Source organism: Lampetra planeri, chromosome 81 (genome assembly GCF_965212315.1).
Source record: "Lampetra planeri chromosome 81, kcLamPlan1.2.h2, whole genome shotgun sequence".
Taxonomy (NCBI): Eukaryota; Metazoa; Chordata; class Hyperoartia; order Petromyzontiformes; family Petromyzontidae; genus Lampetra; species Lampetra planeri.
Window position 1 is genome coordinate 170519 of NC_136185.1, and position 17684 is coordinate 188202.

The window sequence follows — 17684 nt, forward strand, 5'->3', positions numbered from 1 at the left end:
ATGCTCACGACGTGAGAATTTACAACACAAGCAATCATCATCAGGTGTGAAAATCACAGCAAGAAAATTAGAAAAAAATTGAAAAACAAATTGTCTTTTAATATTTTTTCTCTCTCAAATCTAGGGCCCCTCTATAACACTGGTCAACAAAAAAACACATTTTTTTTCTGGCCTGGACTTTTGCAGCTGTTCTAGACTAATTTCTTCAGGGTGCTGATTCCAAATCTGATCTCAGATTTGCTCTATCACATCTCATTTTCATGCTATCGGCATACCCCATTTTCATAGATTTTACCCGAAATTAACTCTGTCACTTATGATTGCAAGTTGTTGCGAGTCAGTGACTGCTTTAGTGTTAAAACACGGTGCTGTATTTTTAGCATAGTGTGTTTATAATATCATTTCATGTAGATATCCACATTTATTTAATATTTTTCTTCCGCAGTTTTTATTGAAAATGCAATCTTTGATATCTCAAAAACCTGATGTGATAGACAAAAATTGATTTGGAATCGGCACCCCAAAATTACCTTAAAAACGTTGGAATACCTCTGCCAGTGTAACAGCAAATGCTACAGGACCTGCTCTAGTTTCATCCGGCACTGGACCCAACACCACCACCCCATCTCTTGTGGACTCAGCGTGACAAATGGTCACAATTCAACACGCGCAAGCACCTCTCCTCGTTGTCTGTGTCATTTGTAGCGCGACTGAATTATTAAATTCCTACACGCAGCGATCCCCCCAAACCCTTGCCTCTCTCTCTCTCTCCCTCTCCTCTCTCTTGTAAAGAAAATCTTGAAATCCCTTCCCAAAACCCCACGGCATTTATACCGCACACGCACGCACGCACGCGCACACAGACACACAGACAGACACACACAGACACAGAGACACAGACACATCTTCCGCCACCGGTAGATCATCTACCTCTTCCGGAAGACATCTTCCGCCACCGGAAGATCATCTACCAGTTCCGGAAGACATCTACTGCCACCGGAAGATATCTACCGCCACCGGTAGACGACTTCCACGCGTCGAAGAAAACAAACCGTGTAGGATCGATGTCTACTTCCGGTGACGTCACGTCCGTACGTCCCTCCCATTGGTCGATTTAACCTCGAAGTGGGTGGGGTCAGGGGGGTTCAGGGTGGAGCGAGGGGGCGGGGTCTCGCGTACTCGCCCTTGCGATTGGTCAATTTTTAACCGGGAAGACGCTCGCTGATTGGTCGCCGAGGTATTTAAAAGGCAGATGAGCGGAGCTTCATATTGGCGGCGATTTTAAAAAGTAAATAATTTATTCTAGATTTGAAGCTTTCGTGACTGCAAGGAAAGTAAAATAAAATAAAAAAAAAATCACGACCCTGCGCGGTGGGCAGGTAAGAATAATCTTAATTTTTACCGGTACAGGGATATCGACCGCACACACACGCGCACACACACGCACACACACCGCACGCACACACACGCACACACGCGCACACACGCACACACACATGCACGTGTGGAGGCTGCTCGCCTCTGTCTCCATCGTCCCCTCCGTATCATTACCTCCTTGCTGTCTGGTGGGGTCCGGACTTTCGTCCCCCGTCTGCTCCCTATCCTGTACCCCCGTGAGTGCTGCGGATCGTGTGTGCATCCTCCCCCTGCGCAGATTGTGCCTTCATAGACACTGCTCTCATCATCATCATCATCACGCGTGTGCGTTGTGCTGCATGGGTGTGGGCTGTGCGTGAGAGTGGGTGAGGGTGAGCTGCGTGTGAGTGAGCTGTGTGTGTGTTTAAATTTAGTGTTTTAAAGATGTCAATTCACCTGCTGTGTATCTTACTACTGTCCCTCCCGGCCATATCTAGTGCCACACTCAACTCTACAAACGGCTACCCGCGTTACTTCGCGTCAATACTTATTGCTAAATTTGCCACTACACCTGCTAAAGAAACAGCTTATAGACACTTCTACACTCCATCAATGTATCCTTTTAAACCCTATCTTTGTCCCATTACTTCACCAGCACTCCTTCCAAACTTCATTCTGCTCTTAAAAATAACACCATCTGCGAGTTGCTGCTATTCGTCCAAGGTTCGTCGCTCTTCATCCTTTCACAGAAAATACCTGTGCAAACTATTAATTCTACTTTCTTATTTCTGGGTGGTATTGAGCTTCATCCTGGACCAAATGTAAATAACTCGTATAATTCTGTAGATTTTTCTGGCAGAAAAGGTGTTGGTGTTCTACATGTCAACATCAGAGGGCTTTTGATTAAATTAAGTCAACTAAAACTAGAAGTGGCAAATCTTGACCCGGACATATTTTGCCAAACAGAAACATTTCTCACTCCTGCCGTCAATGACTTGCAGATTACGATTGACAACTACAACCTTTTTCGGCTTGACCGAGGATCTAAAGGAGGTGGAATTGCCATCTATGTTCGTAATACTATTGCATGTTCACCAGCTCACTCCTTGTTTAAAAAATGTTGCTTTGAAGGTCTGGCTCTCAGAATAACTCTCCCCTCTCCCTAATAATCAACACATATTGGTAGTGTGCTGCTATAGACCGCCTAGTGGGAAGGATGTTGAAGCTGCATCTGCACTGAGAGAGCTTCTTGGGAGCCTCCCTAAAGGTGAAATAGTTTTAGTGGGTGATAACAAAAGGGGTTCCACAGGGTTCCATTCTCGGCCCCCTCTTGTTCTCTCTTTATGTAAATGACTTGTGCACTGAACTGGATTATTCCAGGGTAAATCTTTTTGCAGATGACACGGTACTAATTACTGCTGGCCGCTCTCCGGATGACGTGATTGCTAAGCTCCAGAGTGATTTAAACAAACTACAACATCAGCTAGTTGCTCTTAAACTAGTCCTAAATCCTGCCAAAACCAAGGTGCTATGCTTCTCACCAGGACTAAAGCGGGAAGTTATTTTCCCCCAATTACATTCCTTAAATAATGATCAAATAGAGCAAGTCAAGATCTATAAGTATCTTGGGGTCATCCTGGAATCAAAACTGAATTTTGAAGATCACATTGATTATATTGGGAAAAAGACAAAAATTAAAATTGGTTTTCTATATAGACACAAGCACTGCTTTCCCCCTGTGTTCCGTTTGGAATTGATCAAAGCTACCGTACTGCCTCTACTTGATTACTGTGACATCGTGTATAAATCAGCCCCAAGTACTGTACTGAAGAAGCTTCACTCAATGTATCACTCGGCCTTAAGATTTGCATTGAACTGCCCATATAGGACTCACCACTGTGATCTCTACATTGGGTCAAACTTAACATCTCTGAATGTTCGACGGATTGTGCACCAGATCTTATTTATTCATGATGTACTTGCAAAAAAATCTGCAGATTACCTGCTGGATCTCATCTCTGTTTCAAAGAACAAATTTGACCTAAGGTCTACACTCATTTACCAGCTTAATATTCCCTATTGACGTACATATACTGGAGGAAGGGCCTTTGCTATTGATGCCCCCAGGGTCTGGAATGCTGTTGCCAATAAATTGGAACTTGAGTCACTACCTATGAGATCTTCACTCAAAACTGCTCTAGAGGGGTTGTACACCCCTAGCTGCCAGTGCTATTCAGTGACCTAAAATAAAATGTTTCGCTCCGGATGATCGCTACAAAGTATGACCTGTGTTTTGATTCAGTGTGCTGATCTTAAAGGTGCATTGAAAAATTACAATACTCCGACTGATGCTCCTACTGCTGTTGTGGAGTGACTCATGCAGCCAGCTATGGCTGCAGGGTTTTGGTAGTACATGTTGTTTATGCCATTTATTGTGAAAATTCCGTCACAGTTCCTATGATTGCTTTTTCATTGCTTTCATGGCTTTATTTTGGTGATTTCGAAAAGTGTATTGGTTTAGCCATGTTTGTTTGTTGTAGTACAGAGTTAGACTGATGGCCTTAATCTAAGCTGTCTTGTGGTTGTTGCTGTTGTTTGACTTGCATCCCACTGGGATGTTTGCACACAGCGTTGGTGTACGGTGTTTTTTCTGCAATATTTTTGCTGTCTTTTCTTGGATTTTCTGTTTGCACTTAGTCACATATTCACTTTAAGATGTTTTTTGTTCATGTTTTTGTTTTTTGTTTGTTGTGGTTGCACCCGATTCAAGAGCCGAATGGCTCACAGGGCTATACCTAATAACACTGGCCAACAAAAAAACACATTTCTTTCTGGCCTGGACTTTGCAGGGATTCGTATTCTCGGTTCTTTCGGTAAAGTCACGTAGAAGGGAAACGGCGTCTGAATTTCCGACAGACCTGTTCTTCACCTGAGGACGGCTACTTACGTTGTGGCCGAAACGTCGTGAGAATTGTATTTTATTATGTTTTATTTTCATTATTTTATTATTTCCATTCTACGTGATGACTTTACCGAAAGAACCGAGAATATGACCGTTGGAATACCTCATGCCAGAACAAGTGTGTTGACCAGTGTAAATGAACTTGAACTCGTGTTTGACAGTCACCACGGCCCCTCTGACACGCAGCAGCAGCAGCAACAGCAGCATCATCATCAGCGGCGATGTCCAAAGAGGAGGACAAGGCGATCCCGGTCCGCGTGGCCGTGCGCTGCCGCCCCATGGTGCCGTGGGAGCTGGAGGATGGCTGCGTTCCCTGCGTCACCTTCGTACCTGGCGAGCCGCAGGTGAGAGACACGGAGGGAGAGCGAGAGAAGCATCCGGACACATTCCCAGCGGCAAGCTCCTCCGGCAGGCCAAGGCTGCATCGGGCAACAAAACGGGCACCTTTTTAAAATCCTTTATATTAACTTTCTTCTTAGGTTTTTTCGGTAAAGTCACGTAGAAAGTAAAATAAAATAAAAACAAAAATCACGACGTTTCGGAGGCAACACAAGTCTCCGTCATCAGGTGGGACCGTCACAGCCAGATTAGCTGTGCAAATCTTTCGGTCGTTTTTTAACCCACTTCCCGTGATCCAATCGAGCTGACATTTTGCACACAGACTCGTTGTGCGTGACAATTTATTTTCGTGAAAATTTTTTTTCCAAAATTTTACACTTTTTAAGAAAAAAATTATTATATTTAATTACCAATTGCTTAATGGTGCAATGCAATCATCTGACCCATAGGTGGCAGCCATCAAGCCAGAGGACGAGAGGACTCTAGCCGCCACGCATATAAAGGATTTATAGTGAAAAACTTAGTTTTTATGGGTTAATTTTTTACGAGGAGTCATGTTTGCATAGACCACAATACCTGCAGTCATAATGCAAACGAAAAACATAACTCTGATAATCTATGCACTGTTCTTGTTTGCATTATAACTGCAGGTATTGTGGTCTATGCAAACATGACTCCTTGTAAAAAAGGTGTCAGTTTTGTAGCCAGATAGAAGGGTAAAAAAAACAATTAGCATATTTTTCACTGGCAAATGAGGTTCCAATGGTGAGGATGGGTCGGTTGGGTCACGTAGCCCGCGTGCCCAGCCACCGCATGCCCAGCCACCGCATGCCCAGCCACCGCATGCCCTGCCACCGCATGCCCAAACAGCTTTCGTTTGGCTGCAAATAGCGGGGCTCAACGGGCACGGCACAGGCTAGAGAAGAGACGGAGTGATGTGGTACGGGAGGACGTGGAGCTGAGTGGACTTGCCGATGACCGGTACCAGCGGTGTCAAGATCGGCCTCTGTGGAGGAGGAGGCTACTGGGGCAGTGCCAGGCTAGGTGCACTTTGAGGCAGTCGCCCTCCAGCGACAACAACGGAGGGCAGAGGAGCGACGCTTACAACAACGAGCGGAGCGCCGGGCGGCTAAAACGCAGCGAGTTGGCACAGTAGGGAGGTACAGCTGGTGGTGCATCTACCGCTCATCTCAGTCGGCCAACCCGTGGCACCTGCTGGGTCTGTCCCGCGAATTTCTGTCAGCAGAGAGCCTTCGACACTTCACGTGATAGCCTCAAAGTCCACCTGGCATAGGTGCCATTGACGTCACCATCGCTTAGTAGCAAATGGCGGGTATTGATTGGTATTGGTCAGAATCTGAATATTTGTTTGGACTTTAGGAGGGATCCGATGGGCTTATGAAGCTGTTTTTCACAGATGGCCCAGCACGGACAGGTCCGCAAGTTACTACGGCAGACAGTACAACAATAAGTAATATTTTAAACACTTTTTTTAAAAACACGCTTTAATGAAATGTACCGTACGAGTAATGGAATAACTCCACGACTCCAGGAAGCAGAGGTCGCAATCGGGTACCCGATACCCGTACCCTACCCGATACCCGGCTACGGGTAGCCGTTTTCGACCCTGGTGCGGCCGGGTACGGGTAGATCGTGAGTCACTGGTGAGTCACCGTTTGTCACTCATTTCGGGTAGGGTAGGGAACGGGAACCCGTACCCGGCCAGGTACGGGTACCCATTTGCGACCCTGGTGCGGCCGGGTACGGGTAAGGAATCAAAACCCGTTTGCGACCTCTGACCCCGGAGCTTGCCATAACTTAAGGGAGCCGTGGTGATTTACAGCCAACGTCAGTTGAGCGTGGACAATTAGACCCAAGCCGAAACATAGCATGTAAAAAAAGATTGTTTAAAAAAAATGTAAATAATTTTTTATGATAGAATGTAGTATTGTCATCAGTATGACATAAGTATACCACGTTTTCAGTCGATACCACATTGGGAAGTGGGTTAAAATTGAGTTACAAGATTTGAGGATACAACAACAACAGAGTGAGTTAAATGAAAGTGTGTAAGAAGACTAGTTTACAACAACAACAACAGAGTGAGTAAAATGAAAGTGTGTAAGAAGACTAGTTTACAACAACAACAACAGAGTGAGTAAAATGAAAGTGTGTAAGAAGACTAGTTTATAACAACAACAACAGACAGAGTGAGTAAAATAAAAGTGTGTAAGAAGACTAGTTTATAACAACAACAACAACAGAGTGAGTAAAATGAAAGTGTGTAAGAAGACTAGTTTACAACAACAACAACAGAGTGAGTAAAATGAAAGTGTGTATGAAGACTAGTTTATAACAACAACAACAACAACAGAGTGAGTAAAATGAAAGTGTGTAAGAAGACTAGTTTATAACAACAACAGAGTGAGTTAAATGAAAGTGTGTAAGAAGACTAGTTTATAACAACAACAGAGTGAGTTAAATGAAAGTGTGTAAGAAGACTAGTTTATAACAACAACAGAGTGAGTTAAATGAAAGTGTGTAAGAAGACTAGTTTACAACAACAACAACAGAGTGAGTTAAATGAAAGTGTGTAAGAAGACTAGTTTACAACAACAACAACAACAGAGTGAGTTAAATGAAAGTGTGTAAGAAGACTAGTTTACAACAACAACAACAACAGAGTGAGTTAAATGAAAGTGTGTAAGAAGACTAGTTTACAACAACAACAGAGTTAAATGAAAGTGTGTAAGAAGACTAGTTTACAACAACAACAGAGTGAGTTAAATGAAAGTGTGTAAGAAGACTAGTTTACAACAACAACAACAACAACAGAGTGAGTAAAATGAAAGTGTGTAAGTAGACTAGTTTACAACAACAACAGAGTGAGTTAAATGAAAGTGTGTAAGAAGACTAGTTTATAACAACAACAACAACAGAGTGAGTAAAATGAAAGTGTGTAAGAAGACTAGTTTATAACAACAACAACAACAACAACAGAGTGAGTAAAATGAAAGTGTGTAAGAAGACTAGTTTACAACAACAACAGAGTGAGTGCGTTAATGGAAAGCGTATCGGAACCGGTCCTGGGCCTCCCCCAGGTCAACTCGGCCTCACATGAGTACCCGGCGCGATGTGTAGTAAACATCGCCACTGGGGGAGAGACAAAGGCGGCCGGGCGTGGTGCTGGCCACCCACCCCCCTCGTGTGCCACAGTGCCGACCTTCAGAGGTGCTACTACTCGCTAACAGCACTTGCCCCGACAGTCTGTTAAGGCTACACGGGGGAGCTTTGTATCTACCTTCACAGGCAGTGCTGCTGCTGCTACTCGTTACGAACAGCACTTGCCCCGACAGCCCTGCTAGAGGCTACACGGGGGACCTTTGTCTGTGTATAGGTGCTGCTGCTACGAACAGCACTTGCCCCTACAGCCTGCTAGAGGCTACACGGGGGACCTTTGTCTGTGTATAGGTGCTGCTGCTACGAACAGCACTTGCCCCTACAGCCTGCTAGAGGCTACACGGTGGACCTTTGTCTGTGTATAGGTGCTGCTGCTGCTACTAACAGCACTTGCTCCGATAGCCTGCTAGAGGCTACACGGGGGACCTTTGTATGTGTATATGTGCTGCTGCTACGAACAGCACTTGCCCCTACAGCCTTCTAGAGGCTACACGGGGTGTGGCGGTGTGTGATCTGTGCGTGATCCATGCGTGATCCGTGCGTGGTCCGTGTGTGAGTGACACTCACCCACCCACTCACTCAACCACTCACCTACTCGCCCACCCACCCACTCACCAACCCTCTCCTCCACCCACTCACAAAACCCCGCAGAGGATTACCCGCATGGCACTTGGCTGGGCGACGAGTGGAACGTGGAGCTTCGCGTGCGCTGCCCCATCGCCCCGGGGGACCTGCTGCACGTGACCGCCGCTTGCCGCACGCCCGAGAAGATGGCGCTCACCCTCCTGGACCACCTCTTCCATCGCGAGGTGCAGGCCACCAGCAACTTGTCGGGTCACGGGCACCACGGCAAGAAGCAGCTGGACCGGCTCATGGTCTACGGCATCCGCTGCGAGTTGCGGCGGTGGTGGTGGTGTGTGAGTGGGGTGGGTGGGGTGGGTGGGTGGTGGTGGTGATGGTGCGGTGGTGGGTAGGGGGGGGGGTGGACGGGTAGGGAGTGAGTGGGATGGGTGGAGTGGGTTGGGTGGGTGGTGGTGGTGTGGTGGTGGGTAGGGAGTGAGTGGGGTGGGTTGAGTGGGTTGGGGGGGTGGGTAGGGAGTGAGTGAGGTGGGTGGGTGGGGAGTGAGTGAGTGGGGTGGGTCAGTAGGGAGTGAGTGGGGCGAGGTGGTGGTGGGTGGGGTGGGTGGAGTGGGTAGGGCGAGGGTGGTGGATAGGGGGTGAGTGGAGTGGGAGTGTCCCATTGCATACTCACAAATCGTAACCTCCCTCCACCACCACCACTATGCCGACCGTGACGCAGGCCACCTGTTCTACAAGTTTGGCATCACCGAGTGCGACTGGTGCTGCATCAAACTGAATATCGATGCAAAGTGCTGCACCGCCTGGCGGCGCAAGCAGCTCGGACAGAGCCTCGCCGTTAAGGGCCGCAGGAGCACCCGCGGCACCCGCGGCGCAGACGCAGTGGGAGCGGCAGTCGTCGGGGCACACGGCGGCGACAGACGTGGGAACTTCCACCCGAGCGTGACGCTCATCAGCGAGGGTGAGGCGCTTGGGTCGAACGGCAATATCTTTTCATCGGTTGAGTAACGCTGTGTGGAAGCTACCTGGTCTGTCGCTCCGCCCGAAGCGTCAGGTCTTCTCGGCCACAGTCATTCCCTCCCTTCTCGACGCTTGTCGTCGTCAGGTTGGAATCGGACGTAAAAAAAAGGAAGCGGAAGAAGTCGCTGCCCGCCCTTCTGCGAAAACGGAAAAAAGACAAAAAACGCCGTAAGGAGCGTCCCTTACGGCGGCACAAGTGGAGACGCAGACCAGGTGGGTGTGCCTCGATGACACAAAGCCCACAACACCTCGCTGCTGATCTCGTCAAGGAGCATAAACCATCACGCGAACTCCGCTCATTCTCGCAGCGGCGGCTTTTGGCTAACCACCGAACAAAAGAGTTACTGCATCGTGCGCTTTCAAATGCGCTTCTGATGTTGAAGGTAGCAGAGGGCACTGCAGCAAAGTACATTGTGTATTTCAACAACTTGCAATGACGGGCATTGAGAAGCACAGTTGACCAACACCCACGCTCACAGACCCGCGGACTCACCACCACCACACAGAGACCCGCAGACTCGCCACCACCACCGACCCACACGCACCACCACCACACAAAGAAGCAAGGTTAAACCACCCCCATAACAGACACTGCGTGGGAAACTCTATCCAGCCGAAGATGACCATGACGTACGCCACTTTTATGAGCGGTCGTCACATGTGGCTTCTGAAAAATAGCTCATAGCTCCCAGGTGGCTTTACCTGGTAAATAACAGTTTTAGTTTAGTTCAAGCAACGGGCACCTCCACCCCACTCCCCCCCCCCACCCCCAAAATCGCGTTCCGTTATGTTCAATGCAATTTTGGACGATTTTTGACCACCCCCCCCTCCCCACACGGCGTCACAAAAAGTCAGACCCCCCTCAAATATGAGGTCAAAGCTCTGCCCCCCCCAAAATGAAACATGCTTCAAATCGCTTTAAACTATTGTCATTGTAGTGCGTATTCAATGTGGCCCCCTTCCCCAAAGCCACTTTGTTGGAACCGCCACGCCTTTGCCAGTAGCTTTAGCTAATCGGGATTAATTGACCGTTATGCAAAAGGTTAGGTTTTTAACGTATTGTAATTCGCAAGGCATGTTACCGTCGGAACATTAGGACACGCAGTAGCAATTGCAGGGGAATGTTTATAAGGATCGAGATAACTTGAAACATCCTCGCAGCCAAAACTTAATTGGGAGCACTAAATGGTTCCATTGGCTCCAGCCTTGCAGTCTTCTTCTGCGAGGTCTCGAAATTTTGAATTCCGTCGCTGGTCTGGACAAGAATTGTATGCCCCTGGGAGACGACGGGAGCAGCTTTCATGCGGCTGATTTCTCGGTCAAAAAATAAATAACAATTTATGCTGGACTTTGAGTAGCTATGATTGCCCTGGAAGTCATGTTGATAGAAATATTTATGGCAAACCTTCTTGTTTGACTCGCACAGGAAAGAAACCCTCCAGCTTACGAGACAATGATTCGTGCAAATACAATTCCAGATTTAAGATTACCTGTTTAATGCCGTGAAATAATTGTTTTGTTGTTTGAAATAATTAACTTGTTCAGGCCACAGACACAAGCCACCGACACGCCACAGCACCACTTGTACGTGTGGCGTCTGAATGCCAATGAGGCTCAAAACGCCGCGCACGGAACAAAGAGTGGAACGCACCGCACGCATCACGTGAATGAGACCGGAGTGATTCCGTTTGCAAAGCGAGGGGCACCATCGCAAAACCGACAGGAGACGGGACAGCCACGGGCAGAGGAGATAACGTAGTTGGTGAAGCCTTTCTAAACATTCCACTCGAAATTTGTTTTTACTTCACCAGTTAAACCTATACTGTTGTTTTTTTGGTAAAGTCACGTATGTGGAAATAAAATATTAACAAATAAAATAAAATCAGTTTAAAATAAATCACGACGTTGCGAACGCAACACAGGCGCTCATCATCAGGTGTAATTGGGGTAAAGCACATAGCAAGGGCACACACAAACCTCACCGAGCTATGTCGCTCTTTTTCAGAAGTGACCTGGCCACAAAGGAGAGCTCGTCGGAGTGCCTTATCATCGTGGACACTTACAGCAACAAATAGACTCATTGTCCTCATCAACCACACTCGGTCCACAGCTGAACGAATGCCTCCCCAAAGCCACGACCACCTCCCGCCATCTTGCGATGTAACAATTCACCCAGGTACCGAGCACGACCTGATTTCGTCCGTAATAAAGGTTGTTTGTTTATATAGTGTAAATAGAGATGTGTCGGTAAACCCACCACCACCCAACAGCCAATTAGTAAGGTTTGTCAAGTAAACAAAATGTGCCAATTAGTTACTGGTTCAGCACACCGGTGTGTTGGAGGGTAAACCCACAACATGCAAAATGGGAGCACGACAATGGGGGCAGGACAACGTGTCACACCGATGTCGTCGCTCCGTCTGCTCAGCGGAGGCATTCCAAAACGCGTTCCACTCCCTTGGATTGCCACTCGCTCATTATTCTTGACCGTTGGCCAGCATCCCGTCGAGTCGTGCCACATCCTGCCCAAGCCCACCTTGGACTTTCTTCAGTTAGAAGTGATCGCGTTCACCTCTCCGTCCCCAGGATATAAAGATTCTGACTGCTGCTCGTCTTGAACTTTTGTCCGCCCTCGAGGACTTCCTTCCCAACCTCACTTCACTCTCCCCCTAATCCTGCTACCCCGTGCCTGCTGCCCTTCAAACACAGATCCTGAAGCAGTAGATTCGTGCTGGATACAGTCACACTTGCAAATGTGATTTGTAACGTTGACCATTACCTGCTCGTCGATTGTTCAATGTCAATGTGCCATTGTATTGAGGGCTACTGCTGTGTGGCGCTGTCTTGGTGTGGTCTGTAACTGCGTTGTGCTTTCTGCTGCCTAATGTTGACAAGTCAGACTTCGATAACTCATTAATAAATACATTAATTATATTGTACCACTTGCTTACCCTGTTTCTCTATGTCGCACTCCTGTCGTGTTTGTGTTTTGTTTGTTGTTGTAACTTGCCGACACGCCCCCACTGGGCATCAAGGAAAAAGAGCTTCATAGCTTATCAGATTCCTTCCCCAGTTATAAATAAATATTCTGACTCTTGTGGAATTGACTCGACTCCCGGTCCCATCCTGTGCCACAAACACAAAGCTTCAGAGCGCTCAATACGGCGTTTGAGGTTTGTGCTTCCATCCCATAGTAGGGAAATGCAGCCGTTACCATCATTCACGCCACGTCCGTGCTCAATTATCGTTTCTAACTGAGGTTTAACTTGGACTCTAAGCAAATTAACATAATTCAAACGTTACTTATCCGTTTGTACGAATCACGTTTACGAAAATGTAAAACGACCATAAGAGACTCTTCCACAATACAGGTCGTTGTCAGGGGTTAGATCACATAAATATGCGATCTAACCTCGTAGATATTTATATAAATATATATTTACGCGATATAACCCAAAAAAACTATTATGTATGATATTGGTCGCGAAAGCCTACATGTTAAACTGATACTCTTCAATCTTGATTCCTTTTATCCGTGCAGATAATGGCACTTTATTGCATATTTACATTTTCGTTCTTTGGAATTGTTGCATTTTTGCGTTTTTATTCCGAGGTTAATTGTGTATTATCCGAATTTGTGATCCAAGCACATACCTGCATTGCGTCGCGTTGTGCACCTTGCGCCTGCAGCCCCGCCGAGCTCGGTGCTTCCTCCACCTCCTCTCTTGGGCTGGCCGACACCATTCCACTCCTCGTCGGCTCCTCTCCCTTCCTCGCCCGCTGCCACCAGGCGTCCTCCTCCGCTCGCCTCAAGGTCGACGCTCGCGCCTCGTCCCTCTCCTCTGCGGGTCTCCCTCCTCCAGGCAGTCCCACCTCACCATCCTCCGCCTCTGCAGCAGCCAAACTGGCCCGCTCACCTTGGCTCACCACCCCAGAGCGCTTGGTCGCCATGCCCCCGAGGGCCTGCGAGGCTGCCACTGGCCAGGAAGCCAGGGAGCCAGGGAGCCGAGACTTGGCACGACACCAGCAGAGATACAGAGGCACCGCACCAACCCCCCCCCCCCCTACTCATCGGGCAATTCGCCAGAATGGTGAGGCTCTCCTCTGTCTCCCGTTCTTATATAGAGCAGCAGCAGGGTGACGTCATCATTAACTCATTAACTCATCACGTGCAGAGATTTGAGGGGGGGGGGGGTTATTGTAATTATATACTAGATTAGTAATCAGGCAGTTGTTACGATGCGAGTTGTAGATTATTAATCACTTGGAATGTGTTTTATTGTGATTATGATTAACGAGCCGGAACAAACGGTAAATACAAATTAGACGTTAAAACAACAACAACTGTTAATCATGTTTTTAATCGAATCACCACCGCCAGCCGTGACGGTTTATCACATCGACAGTCGATTGTGAAGCATTGCGTCATTTAATTTTTTACGTTTAACAGGTCCAGCACTTCATCTGTAGTGCGCTTGCCATTATGTGTTTTGCAAATCTGGCTTTGCTTATTTTTATCCTCCCTATGTTGATGTTGGCTGCAGTCAGCAGCAGCAGATGACGATTGTAAGCCACCTCAGCCACTTCCATTCCGCCTGCCTTCCTGCCTCTGGATCTGCTGTCGACACCAAGAAGGGTGAAGCGGGTCCACAGTTTTCTTGGTTAAACAAATTCTGATTGATAGTTTAAAAATATCTAGAATATTGACCAGGTAAGTGTGTGTGTCTGAGAGTGTGAGTGTGTCTGAGAATGTGAGAGTGAGTGTGAGTGTGTGGGAGTGTGAGAGTGAGTGTGCGTGTGTAAGTCTGAGAGAGTGTGTGTGTGTGTGAGTGAGAGTGTGAGTGTGTGAGTCTGAGAGTGTGAAAGTGAGTGTGTGTGAGTCTGATAGTGTGAGGGTGAGTGTGTGTGAGTGAGAGCGAGTGCAGGATTTCAGTCCTTCACGGCGTAGTGTGTTACCAACTGTTTTCTTAGTGACTATGGTCCCAGCTGCCTTGAGATCATTGACAAGATCCTCCCGTGTAGTTCTGGGCTGATTCCTCACCGTTCTCATGATCATTGCAACTCCACGAGGTGAGATCTTGCATGGAGCCCCAGGCCGAGGGAGATTGACAGTTCTTTTGTGTTTCTTCCATTTGCGAATATTCGCACCAACTTTTGTCACCTTCTCACCAAGCTGCTTGGCGATGGTCTTGTAGCCCATTCCAGCCTTGTGTAGGTTTACAATCTTGTCCCTGACATCCTTGCAGAGCTCATTGGTCTTGGCCATGATGGAGAGTTTGGAATCTGATTTATTGATTTCTTCTGTGAACAGGTGCCTTTTATACAGGTGTAATGCGGGCGTAAGCGACCTTCCGGATGTGACGTCACGGGGAGGCGGAGCCATGTGACGTGGGTGAAAGGTTCGGGTCCTTAAGCGGGTAAACCGGAAGGAGAAGTCAGTCGGGTTGTGAATGGAAAAGAGTGAGGCCACGCGGGCGAACGAGAGGAGGGGGGCACCGTCGGCCAGCGGGAGCCAACCCCGGAGAACAGTAGGGAGCTAAGGGGTGGTGTGAGGCTGCGGAGAGTACAGCCAGGAAGGCTGTGTGTTAGAGGCAGCGGTGTGGCTGCAGAGAGTACAGCCAGGAAGGCTGTGTGTTAGAGGCAGCGGTGAGGCTGCGGAGAGTACAGCCAGGAAGGCTGTGTGTTAGAGGCAGCGGTGAGGCTGCAGAGAGTCGCAGGAGCGACGAAGAGAGAGAGACAGCACGAGGCTGTCAGAGCTGCGGAGTAACCAAGAGCGAGAGGAGCTGCAGCGATTACAGCCAGGGGGGCTGAGAGAGAGTAACAGCAGCGGAACTGCTGTGGGGGCTACAAGAGCGACAGAGGCCAACAGAGGGGCTGCTGGTGGAGACTGGAAAGACATCGGAGTCAGCACTGTGGGGACTGAGCAAAGAGGAGACAGCCGTTTGGGAAATACAGTACGAACCAAATATAGGACACTGAGCCAGAGATCGTGGTCAAGTCTTTTATTACACAGGTAACAAGTTGAGATTAGGAGCACTCCCTACATCTACAGAACGTGAAGAACCAGTGGCATCTACATCTGCAGAATGAGAAGAACCAGTGGCATCTACATCTACAGAACGAGAAGAACCAGTGGCATCTACATCTGTAGAACATGAAGAACCAGTGGCATCTACATCTGCAGAATGAGAAGAACCAGTGGCATCTACATCTACAGAATGAGAAGAACCAGTGGCATCTACATCTACAGAACGTGAAGAACCAGTGGCATCTACATCTACAGAATGAGAAGAACCAGTGGTATCTACATCTGCAGAATGAGAAGAACCAGTGGTATCTACATCTGCAGAATGAGAAGAACCAGTGGCATCTACATCTACAGAACGAGAAGAACCAGTGGCATCTACATCTGCAGAATGAGAAGAACCAGTGGCATCTACATCTACAGAACGAGAAGAACCAGTGGCATCTACATCTGTAGAACATGAAGAACCAGTGGCATCTACATCTGCAGAATGAGAAGAACCAGTGGCATCTACATCTACAGAACGTGAAGAACCAGTGGCACCTACATCTGTAGAACATGAAGAACCAGTGGCATCTACATCTGCATAATGAGAAGAACCAGTGGTATCTACATCTACAGAACGAGAAGAACCAGTGGCATCTACATCTACAGAACGAGAAGAACCAGTGGCATCTACATCTACAGAACGAGAAGAACCAGTGGCATCTACATCTGTAGAACATGAAGAACCAGTGGCATCTACATCTGCAGAATGAGAAGAACCAGTGGCATCTACATCTACAGAACGTGAAGAACCAGTGGCATCTACATCTGTAGAACATGAAGAACCAGTGGCATCTACATCTGCAGAATGAGAAGAACCAGTGGTATCTACATCTACAGAACGAGAAGAACCAGTGGCATCTACATCTACAGAACGTGAAGAACCAGTGGCATCTACATCTGTAGAACATGAAGAACCAGTGGCATCTACATCTGCAGAATGAGAAGAACCAGTGGTATCTACATCTACAGAACGTGAAGAACCCGTGGCATCTACATCTACAGAATGTGAAGAACCAGTGGCATCTACATCTGTAGAACATGAAGAACCAGTGGCATCTACATCTGCAGAATGAGAAGAACCAGTGGTATCTACATCTACAGAACGTGAAGAACCAGTGGCATCTACATCTGCAGAATGAGAAGAACCAGTGGTATCTACATCTACAGAACGTGAAGAACCAGTGGCATCTACATCTGCAGAATGCGAAGAACCAGTGGTATCTACATCTACAGAACGTGAAGAACCAGTGGCATCTACAGAACGAGAAGAACCAGTGGCATCTACATCTGCAGAATGAGAAGAACCAGTGGCATCTACATCTACAGAACGTGAATAACCAGTGGCATCTACATCTGCAGAATGAGAAGAACCAGTGGTATCTACATCTACAGAACGAGAAGAACCAGTGGTATCTGCACCTGCAGAATGAGAAGAACCAGTGGTATCTACATCTACAGAACGAGAAGAACCAGTGGTATCTACATCTACAGAACGTGAAGAACCAGTGGCATCTACATCTACAGAACGAGAAGAACCAGTGGCATCTACATCTACAGAATGAGAAGAACCAGTGGTATCTACATCTGCAGAATGAGAAGAACCAGTGGTATCTACATCTGCAGAATGAGAAGAACCAGTGGCATCTACATCTACAGAACGAGAAGAACCAGTGGCATCTACATCTGCAGAATGAGAAGAACCAGTGGCATCTACATCTACAGAACGAGAAGAACCAGTGGCATCTACATCTGTAGAACATGAAGAACCAGTGGCATCTACATCTGCAGAATGAGAAGAACCAGTGGCATCTACATCTACAGAACGTGAAGAACCAGTGGCACCTACATCTGTAGAACATGAAGAACCAGTGGCATCTACATCTGCATAATGAGAAGAACCAGTGGTATCTACATCTACAGAACGAGAAGAACCAGTGGCATCTACATCTACAGAACGAGAAGAACCAGTGGCATCTACATCTACAGAACGAGAAGAACCAGTGGCATCTACATCTGTAGAACATGAAGAACCAGTGGCATCTACATCTGCAGAATGAGAAGAACCAGTGGCATCTACATCTACAGAACGTGAAAAACCAGTGGCATCTACATCTGTAGAACATGAAGAACCAGTGGCATCTACATCTGCAGAATGAGAAGAACCAGTGGTATCTA

General features: G+C 47.4%; 1 long non-coding RNA gene across 3 annotated transcripts; it reads left to right on the top strand.

Moving 5' to 3' along the window:
- The first annotated feature begins 8443 nt into the window (after positions 1-8443).
- On the top strand, positions 8444-13492 carry LOC144738310 (uncharacterized). 3 transcript variants are annotated; one of them, XR_013589216.1, is made up of 4 exons: positions 8444-8646; positions 9138-9649; positions 11442-11612; positions 13127-13492. It is a non-coding gene; the product is annotated as an uncharacterized LOC144738310 (long non-coding RNA). The 3 variants fall into 3 exon arrangements; XR_013589214.1 differs by lacking the exon at positions 8444-8646 and having other exon boundaries at positions 9041-9649; XR_013589215.1 differs by lacking the exons at positions 8444-8646; positions 13127-13492 and having other exon boundaries at positions 9041-9649; positions 11442-12375.
- The last annotated feature ends 4192 nt before the right edge of the window (positions 13493-17684 follow it).